Genomic DNA, 10,248 nt, shown 5'->3' with positions numbered 1-10,248 from the left:
CATTTCTCTAAAAGTCATCACTTCGGATTTTGAAGCAGCAGCTTGATATTGACATTTTGTTGATGTAGTTTGATTATTTTTATATATCACAATTTACTGATGAGGAGGTTAATAGATTAATTATATCAATATAGTATAAAAGTATATATGACTTCCAATCATAAGGTCTATAAATTATAGTATTGTTAATTTTTTCAATTCTTGTTATCGCCTCAGTAACTATAATAATTTCATTTATTGTTATAATCTTAGCTTCAATCTTATCCAAATAAACTTTAGTTGACCGTGAAAAAAGATCACCATTTGAATGTGGATTTGACCCTAAATCAGTCCTCCCGACTTCCTTTCTCTTTACGATTTTTTTTAATTACAATTATTTTTTTAATTTTTGATGTTGAAATCGCTCTTGTTCTTGCTATAATTATTATTTTTAAATTTTCAAACTTAATAATTTGATCTATTACTTCAATTATCTTCATTTTAATTTTATTAATTGGTTTATGCCAATGCATGGAACCAAGGTATATTTAAATTGATCAACTTAATTAATTATAGGGTTGTAGTTAATTTTAACATTTGATTTGCATTTAAAAAGTATTGAATTTTCAATCTACCTTATTTAATAGCCCGAATATGAAGCGATGTATTGCATTTAGTTTCGACCTAATCTTAGGTAATTTTACCCTTATTCTTTAATTGATGCCAAAATAGAGGCTTATCACTGTTAATGATAGAATTGAGTAAATACTCCAATTAAGGAAGTATGGTGATCAAGTAAAAGCTGCTAACTTTTTTCTTTTAATGGTTAAATTCCATTTATACTTCTATTTATATAGTTTAAAGTAAAACTTTTCATTTTCATTGTAAAAATAATATTATTATTATTTTTATAAATTACTAAAATAAATTCACTATATTTAAAGATTAATTAATCTCCCCAACATCTTCAGTGTTGTACTCTGAAGTATACGGTATCTAAATATAAAAATAATAAGAATATTTATTAAAATTTAAATTCAAAAAACCAAATATTATTAAATAAGTTTTTAAATTACTATTGTGAATTAAAAATACAGTTTGAGAACAATTTATTAATTTTCGATACAAATGTTGACCCCCGAAATATTCTGATCAACCCTGATCAAATCTTTTCCCAACAATTTGCCCATAATTTAAAGGAAAATAAATAATTCCATAAGTTCTAATATATGGTATAAATCATATAGAACCCATAAAATTTGTTATATTATACAAAAGTTATTGATTTATTAATTGAATATAAATTTCTTACTGAAATTAAAATAACCAAATACACCCTCCAAAAATACACACAAATAAAGTTAATATGCTTTAAAAAAAAGGTAAACAAATTATATACGGTCACCGGAAAAATTAATGAATTTAATATTCTACCACCAATAATTTTTATGTTATTTGCGCCCTTTTAGTTATAGACATCATTTTGCATAGCTTCTAAATAAAATACATTATTTCATCTACCATAATTTAATATTCATGCAATAGCTAAGAATAAAGCAACATCCCCAATTCGATTTAATCTGTCTGTTAATATACCTGCGTTATAATACTTGATATATTCAAAATCAATAACTAAACAATACGTAACTAATCCCAATCCATCTCACCCTAACAAAATTTTTACTAAATTTGGTCTAATAATTAATAATATTATAGATAAAACAAATATTAAAACCAATATAATAAATCGATTAATATTAATATCACGGCTTATATATTCTTTTCTATAATAAATCACTAGCGAAGCAATTATTAATACAAAAGATATAAATTCCAAAATTATTCAATCAAATAAAAAAGTTATAACAATGGATATAGAATATAAAGAAACTGCTTCTCATTCAATAAAATACACTAAAGTATTTAATAAAAAATAATTTCTACAAAAAAAACATGTTATTCTAATAGAAATTAAATTTAAAAATCTAATTCTACACATAGATAAATTTTACGATCTAAAGTGAATAACTCACTAACACCACAAATTAGTATTTTTAAACTATTACAATATAACCATAATAAACATATATCTCTTTTTATAATTAATATATTTAAAGGTAGTCAATGTATTAATATTTATAAATACTTGCCAATTTTACCACGTCTAAATGAATAAACTCCAGAAAAATTCGTTCCGTACAAAGTATAAGCAGCTCTAAAAAAAGATAAGAAAGAAAGTATAATTATTGAAACTCATGATCAAGAAACAATTCTATTTCGTATAAAAATCTCTCCTAATAAATTTATTGTAGGAGGAGCTGCTATATTCGCAGATCTTAACTGTTAGTGTAAAAGAGTCTGCACAGGGAAAAGTAATAATAAGGCAACCAAATAAGAACTGAGAACACACGACGAACAATGTGAACACGACGAACGTTTATTTTAGAGTGAAGAGTAATTACAAAAGGTTCATAGAATAAGAACATATGTGAACTGGTTCATAAATCTTAGTGATGGCATAATTCATAATTGAACTTAAACTTTAACACTTCTTCTCAAGTTAATATTTTAATTTGACATACAGTATTTCTTATTTAACCAAACCGAGCAATTTAACAAATTTCTGATGCTTTTCTTTTTGTACATTTTTTGTTAAGATATCTGCAACATTTTCATTTGTGGGAACATAATTAATACAAACATTTTTTAATGCTAGAACCTCTCGGATGTAATGATATTTAATATCGATATGCTTTGTTCGCTTATGGTGTACAGGATTAGCTGCAATTTGCTGAGCACTCAAATTGTCACCATAGATTTGCACGGGCTCTGTTGGACGATGAAACTCAATCTCTTCCAGTAGTCGTCGTAGATATGTTGCCTCTTTTGCCGTCGTTGATAAGGCTACATATTCAGCCTCATATACAGCTATCAAATTGTACGAATCTTCAGAAATATTTTTATACATGCATGGTTCATTTTGTGTGGCCTTAAATCCCAGTCTTTTTAATGCGTCATCTAGAGTGCTGTTCCACGCTCTGCCTGACTGCTTGAGTCCGTACAACGCTTTGTTCAACTTCAGAACACGATTTGGGTAATCTTTGCTGACAAAATGTTCCGGCTGCTTCATATAGACACTCTAGGTGAGCTCGCTGTTGAGATAGGCATTTGAAACGTCCATTTGATGCAGGTATAATTCTTTTTCTGCAGCTACAGCCAACAACATTCTAATGTTTTCATATCGTATGACTGGCGAAAATGTTTCACTGAAATTCATGCCATATTGCTGGCTGCAACCCTTAGCGACTAGTCTTGACTTGAACCGCTCAATATTACCCTGGCTGTCTCTTTTCACTTTATATACCCACATGCATCCAATAACTTTTGCATTGGGTGGAAGATCAACCAGCGACCAGGTGTTGTTTGCGATGAGGGCATCGTACTCACATTTCATATATTCCTCCCACTCAAACGCATGTTTGCCATGCAACGCCTGCTTAGCTGTATTTAGCGTTTCCATGTCATAGTTTGTCATAATATGAAGCTCGTTGTACTGCTTCCTTGGCCTTCCAGGTCTTCCAGTTCGAATAAGCGTAGGCCTGCCTGGGCCTCGTCGTATGTCCACTTCTTCATCAGGGCTGCTTGTTAAATCAGAATCTCCAAAACTCTCATAATTCTCCATATCATCGTCTGAATGATTATCGATTATGGGCTCTTGGATTTGGATTTCTTCATTGATTGCTGGCTCTGCTGCAACTGCCTGCGCTGGCAGGTCTTCTGGCGCTGCCTCTCCAACATCTCCATATATGTTACTGCTAATTATAAAAGAAGTAAAATCGTCATTAGATGGGGATTGAGCATCTAATTTTTGCGCTTCTCTTTCAACAAATTTGACGTCACGCCTCTCGATCACTTGTTTAGTGTCTTTGTCAAACAGTCGATATGCCTTTGCAGTAAGAGAGTAGCCAACAAACATATATTCTTTTCCTTTGGGCTTAAATTTCTTGTGATGCAATTTGTCCAGCGCGTAGACGGGTGACCCAAAAATTCGTAGATGAGACACTGATGGCTTGCGGCCGCTCCAAACTTCATAAGGAGTAGTGCCTTGCAGTGCCTGGGAGGGGGACCTATTCCGTATGTAAGGTGCAGTTGTAACAGCTTCAGCCCATAGGGATTCTTCAACGTTTGCATGGACCATCATAGCGCGAGCCATTGCTACTAGCGTTCGATTCGCTCTCTCTGCCACTGCGTTTTGTTGTGGCGTGTAGGGCACTGTTAACTGTCTTTTTATGCCACATCTTTTTAACAGCGCATCGAATTTACCATTAACAAACTCTTTGCCATTGTCACTACGGATGGCTTTTATTTTGTGTTGCATTTCACACTCAACTAGGATTTTAAATGTTTCAAATTTATCAAGTGCTTCGTTTTTGGATTTCATAAAATATACAAAAATTCTTTTGGACCGATCGTCTATGAATGTTATGAAATATTTCGCACCACCAATTGATGGAACATTAATAGGCCCGCATACGTCAGTGTGTATTAAATCCAAACAATTAGTTGCACCCTTATCGATCGTTTGAAATGGAAATGCACAGATTTTCGATAAAGTACATGTGTTGCAATTTATTTCAGTTGAGAAGTTTTTTAAGTCAATACCGTGGACACGTTCACTATTTACTAGCTCTTTTAAGCTGCGAAAGTTTAGGTGGCCATACCGATTGTGCCAAACTATTGCTTTTTCTTGCATTGAAAACAATTTATTTTGATTCACATCATCAAACAAAAACAAATTTCCGATTAAATCAGCCATTAGTAACACTGAACCGTTTTTGCACTTAACTACTGCACGATTGTTCTTGCAAACAACTGAATGTCCGAATTTCAACGCTTTGCTGACCGAATAGAAGTTTATATGCAGTGACGGGACATACAATACATCATGCAACAGAATTTCACAATTATGCGTTTTTATTTTTACGACTCCTTTGCCTGCAGATTCTATGAATTTATCTCCCGCTAACATAATTCGTGATGTTTCTTCTTTCAATGATACAAACAAATTTCTGTCACAACACATATGCGTAGTGGGACCACTGTCCAGACACCAACTAGCTTTTTTTGCATTTTCTTTTTGCATTGCTGTGTATACGGCTTACGAGCATTTTTGTTGTTGTCCTTCGTTTTGATTTTCGCACTGCTTTTGTTTCTCTCGCTTTTCTTTGCATTCCGCCGATTTGTGTCCTCGTTTACCGCAATTGAAACATATTCCGTTAAATTTCCAGTCTTTCTTTGCACGACCTTCGTTCTTGTGCTCTCTTTTCTCCGAACGAGCGCCTACGAAGAATGCTTGCTGGTTGTTACCTATTTCGCAATTTTGTGATATTCTATCAGCCTCTGCTAATAGCTTTATTTTAAGTACATCAAAATCTGGCAATGAGTCTCTTGTCTCCATTGCAACAACGAAATGTTCATATTCCGTGCTTAAACTTGACAGCAATATAATTACTTTTAACTCGTCTTGCAAATCGATGCTCACTTCAGTTAACTTGTCAATAACCTCAATAAACGAATTTATATATTGCGATACATTTTCGTTTATGTCTAATTTTATGTTTAGCAACTTTTTTTACAACGAAACTTTATGAATCGGACCCGTCGGCACATGCACTTCACGTAATTTGTCCCACGCTTCTTTAGAGGACTGTGCATTTTTTACATAGCTTAATTGCGCCACAATAATATTTAACACAATGCACGCGAGCGCCTTTTCATCCATCAAAACTGTATTTGCAGCAGCTGCGTTGACCTCCAACTTGCTACAGACTACATTCCAAAGTTCTTGGTGAATTAGAACACTTTTCATCTGTATAGCCCATACATCGTAGTTTTTATCATTTAACTTTTCGATTTGAAATTGACTCATTTTTCCTTATTAATACTTACGTGACTCTGGGCCCATAACCAATGTTAGTGTAAAAGAGTCTGCACAGAGCAAAGTAATAATAAGCCAATCAAATAAGAACTGAGAACACACGACGAACGATGTGAACACGACGAACGTTCATTTTAGAGTGAAGAGTAATTACAAAAGGTTCATAGAATAAGAACATATGTGAACTGGTTCATAAATCTTAGTGATGGCATAATTCATAATTGAACTTGAACTTTAACATTAACAAAAATCATCATAATGCTATAGCGGGTATAAAATTTAACAACCCCGTCTTCCTAACCGTTCATAAGATACATTACCTTACATTAAACCAGAAGAACATAATCCATGAGCAATCATCAATCTATAAGATCCACATAAACCTCAATAAGATATAGTTAAAAGTCCTGCTAATACAATTCCTATATGAGTAACTGAAGAATATGCAATCAAAGCTTTTAAATCTGTTTAACGTAAGCACACAAATCTTACTAATACACCACCTACTAATCTAATTCAAATTCAAATAAATCTATACTTCGAATTTATTATTTGTAAAATTGATAAAACTCGTAATATGCCATAACCTAATATTAATATAATCCCAGCCAAAATTATTGAACCAGAGACCGGAGCCTCAATATGAGCCTTAGGTAACCAGAAAAGAACTAAAAGTATTGGTATTTTTAACAAAAACGCACATACAAAAATATGATAAGTCGTAATTAAATATAAAATTATTTATTAAACACAAATTTATTGTACCTATTTTATTCATTAAATAAAAAATAACACTTAATATCGGCAACGAAACTAACAAAGTATAAAATAATAAATAAATACCCGCTTGTAATCGTTCAGGTTGATACCCTCAACCTAAAATTACAAATATAGTACGAATTAAAAGTCTTTCAAAAAATAAATAAAATATAAATAAATTCATTCTTCTAAATGTTAAAATAAGTAATAAAAGTAATAAAATAATATTTAATAAAAATAACAGTATTAATGAACTAATTCATAAACTTATTAAAACTAACCCATATATATCACATATATCACAACCTAAAAAATAAGAAAAACTTATTCAATAGTTTATAAAATAATTTATAAATAAAAATAAAAGACTAATAAAAAATATAAAACTTGTACCATTCAAAATATATTACTAATGAAAAAAAGAGGTAATAAAAATAATAAAAAAAAGTTCATTTGAACATTATATAAATTTAAAAGATTGAAAATAATCATTTCTATGTGTTCGAATTATTGATACTAAAATTGATAAACCTAAAGCACCTTCACAAACTCTAAAAGTTAAAAATATTATGCTATAATAACTTTCATAATTCAATATATTCAAATAAATAAGTAATATAAAAAATAAAATTAAAACAATAAATTCTAAGCTTAAAAGTATTGATAATAAGTGTTTTCGATTAGAAAAACAAAATAATCAACAAATAAATAAAACTATTGCTAAATTTCAATACAAAATTATAATCATTAGTTTTAATAGTTTAATAAAAACATTGGTCTTGTAAATCAAAAAATAAAATAAATTATTTTAAAACTTCAAGAGAAAAGAATTTATTTTTCATTAATCCCCAAAATTAATATTTGATATAAACTACCTCTTGAAATTAAGTTAATTTTATACTCTTGCTAATTAATACTTGAAGTTAATTTTATACTCTATTATTTTTTTTTTAATTCAATTATTTTTATATATATAATCCACCCACTGGCCATAGGATTAACAATATTAATCCAAACAATTTTAATTTCTTTAATTACAGGATTAATAGCAAAAACTTTTTGATTCTCATATATTTTAGTTTTAATTTTTCTTTAAGGTATGACTTCAACTAAATTATTTCTAATATTTATAATTTTAACTATAATTATTGATAACAATTCAAAATTTTTTATTAAATAATGAAATAGAAACAATTTCTTTAAATTAATCTTTAAATAAACTTGACAATTATGTTTAATTATCAAAATTTTAACAGGTTTATTTTTAGCAATACACTACACCGCAGACGTAAATTTAGCTTTTAATAGAGTAAATCATATCTGTCGTGATGTAAAGTATGGATGACTATTACGAACAATACACGCTAATGGTGCTTTTTTTTTTATTTGTATTTATTTACATGTAGGACGTGGAATTTATTATGGATCTTATTATTTACCCCAACATGAATAATTGGAGTAATTATTTTATTTTTAATAATAGGAACTGCATTTATAGGATATGGTTTACCCTGAGGACAAATATCATTTTGAGGAGCAACAGTTATTACAAATTTATCGTCAGCTGTGCCTTACTTAGGAATTGATTTAGTGCAATGAGTCTTAGGAGGATTTGCTGTTGATAACGCAACTATAACTCGATTTTATTTTACCTTTTATTGTTTTAGCAATAACTATAATTCATTTATTATTTCTACACCAAACCGGTTCAAATAACCAAATTGGATTAAATTCAAATAGAGATAAAATCCCATTCCATCCTTATTTCACTTATGAGGATATTATTGGATTTATTATTACAATTTTTTTACTAATCTCTTTAATTTTAATTTACCCTAATTTATTAGGAGACCTAGATAATTTTATCCCTTTATCCCTTTAGTAACCTCAACCCATATCCAACCAGAGTGATATTTTTAATTTACGAAAAAAAGCCGAGGAATTTAATTTTACCCTATCAACCAAATTTTATTTTGAATTATAGTAGTTACAGTAATTTTATTAACTTGAATTGGAGCCCGACCAGTAGAAGAGCCTTATATATTACTTAGACAAACGTTAACTGTTGTTTATTTTTTATATTATTTATTGAAAACTTTAGTAAATAAATGATGAGATAATTTATTAAATTAGTTAATGAGCTTGTTTATGTTTTGAAAACAAAGGATAGAAATATTACTTTCTATCAACTTAATTAGTTACTAATTTTAATTCATAATAACAAAGAAAATAATAAAATTTTTAATCCAATAAAAAATAATAAATAATTTAATGAAGGAGATAAAAAACATTTTTATGCTAAATATATTAATTTATCGTAACGAAACCGAGGTAAAGTACCACGAACCCAAATAAAAATAAATGAAATTAATATTAATTTGAGCATCTAATTTATGAGCATCTATTTATACAAATTTAACGTCACGCCTCTCGATCACTTGTTTAGTGTCTTTGTCAAACAGTCGATATGCCTTTGCAGTAAGAGAGTAGCCAACAAACATATATTCTTTTCCTTTGGGCTTAAATTTCTTGTGATGCAATTTGTCAGCGCGTAGACGGGTGACCCAAAAATTCATAGATGAGACACTGATGGCTTGCGGCCGCTCCAAACTTCATAAGGAGTAGTGCCTTGCAGTGCCTGGGAGGGGGACCTATTCCGTATGTAAGCTGCAGTTGTAACAGCTTCAGCCCATAGGGATTCTTCAACGTTTGCATGGACCATCATAGCGCGAGCCATTGCTATCTTGCCACATCTTTTTAACAGCGCATCGAATTTACCATTAACAAACTCTTTGCCATTGTCACTACGAATGGCTTTTATTTTGTGTTGCATTTGACTCTCAACTAGGTTTTTAAATGTTTCAAATTTATCAAGTGCTTCGTTTTTGGATTTCATAAAATATACAAAAATTCTTTTGGACCGATCGTCTATGAATGTTATGAAATATTTCGCACCACCAATTGATGGAACATTAATAGGCCCGCATACGTCAGTGTGTATTAAATCCAAACAATTAGTTGCACCCTTATCGATCGTTTGAAATGGAAATGCACAGATTTTCGATAAAGTACATGTGTTGCAATTTATTTCAGTTGAGAAGTTTTTTAAGTCAATACCGTGGACACGTTCACTATTTACTAGCTCTTTTAAGCTGCGAAAGTTTAGGTGGCCATACCGATTGTGCCAAACTATTGCTTTTTCTTGCATTGAAAACAATTTATTTTGATTCACATCATCAAACAAAAACAAATTTCCGATTAAATCAGCCATTAGTAACACTGAACCGTTTTTGCACTTAACTACTGCACGATTGTTCTTGCAAACAACTGAATGTTCGAATTTCAACGCTTTGCTGACCGAATAGAAGTTTATATGCAGTGACGGGACATACAATACATCATGCAACAGAATTTCACAATTATGAGTTTTTATTTTTACGACTCCTTTGCCTGCAGATTCTATGAATTTATCTCCCGCTAACATAATTCGTGATGTTTCTTCTTTTAATGACACAAACAAATTTCTGTCACAACACATATGCGTAGTGGCACCACTGTCCAGACACCAACTA

The 10,248-nt window shown here is 30.4% G+C and overlaps 1 pseudogene; it reads left to right on the top strand.

Moving 5' to 3' along the window:
• Nucleotides 1–7,910: 7,910 nt before the first annotated feature.
• Nucleotides 7,911–8,587, top strand: LOC135430703 (cytochrome b-like; annotated as a pseudogene).
• The last annotated feature ends 1,661 nt before the right edge of the window (nucleotides 8,588–10,248 follow it).

The sequence above is a fragment of the Drosophila montana genome, unplaced genomic scaffold (genome assembly GCF_035044405.1).
Source record: "Drosophila montana isolate Dmon_TW-CO22-7 unplaced genomic scaffold, ASM3504440v1 contig_3045_1, whole genome shotgun sequence".
In the NCBI taxonomy this organism is placed as follows: domain Eukaryota; kingdom Metazoa; phylum Arthropoda; class Insecta; order Diptera; family Drosophilidae; genus Drosophila; species Drosophila montana.
The sequence above is the reverse complement of the archived record's forward strand: the minus strand, read 5'-3'. Positions and strand labels throughout refer to the sequence as shown.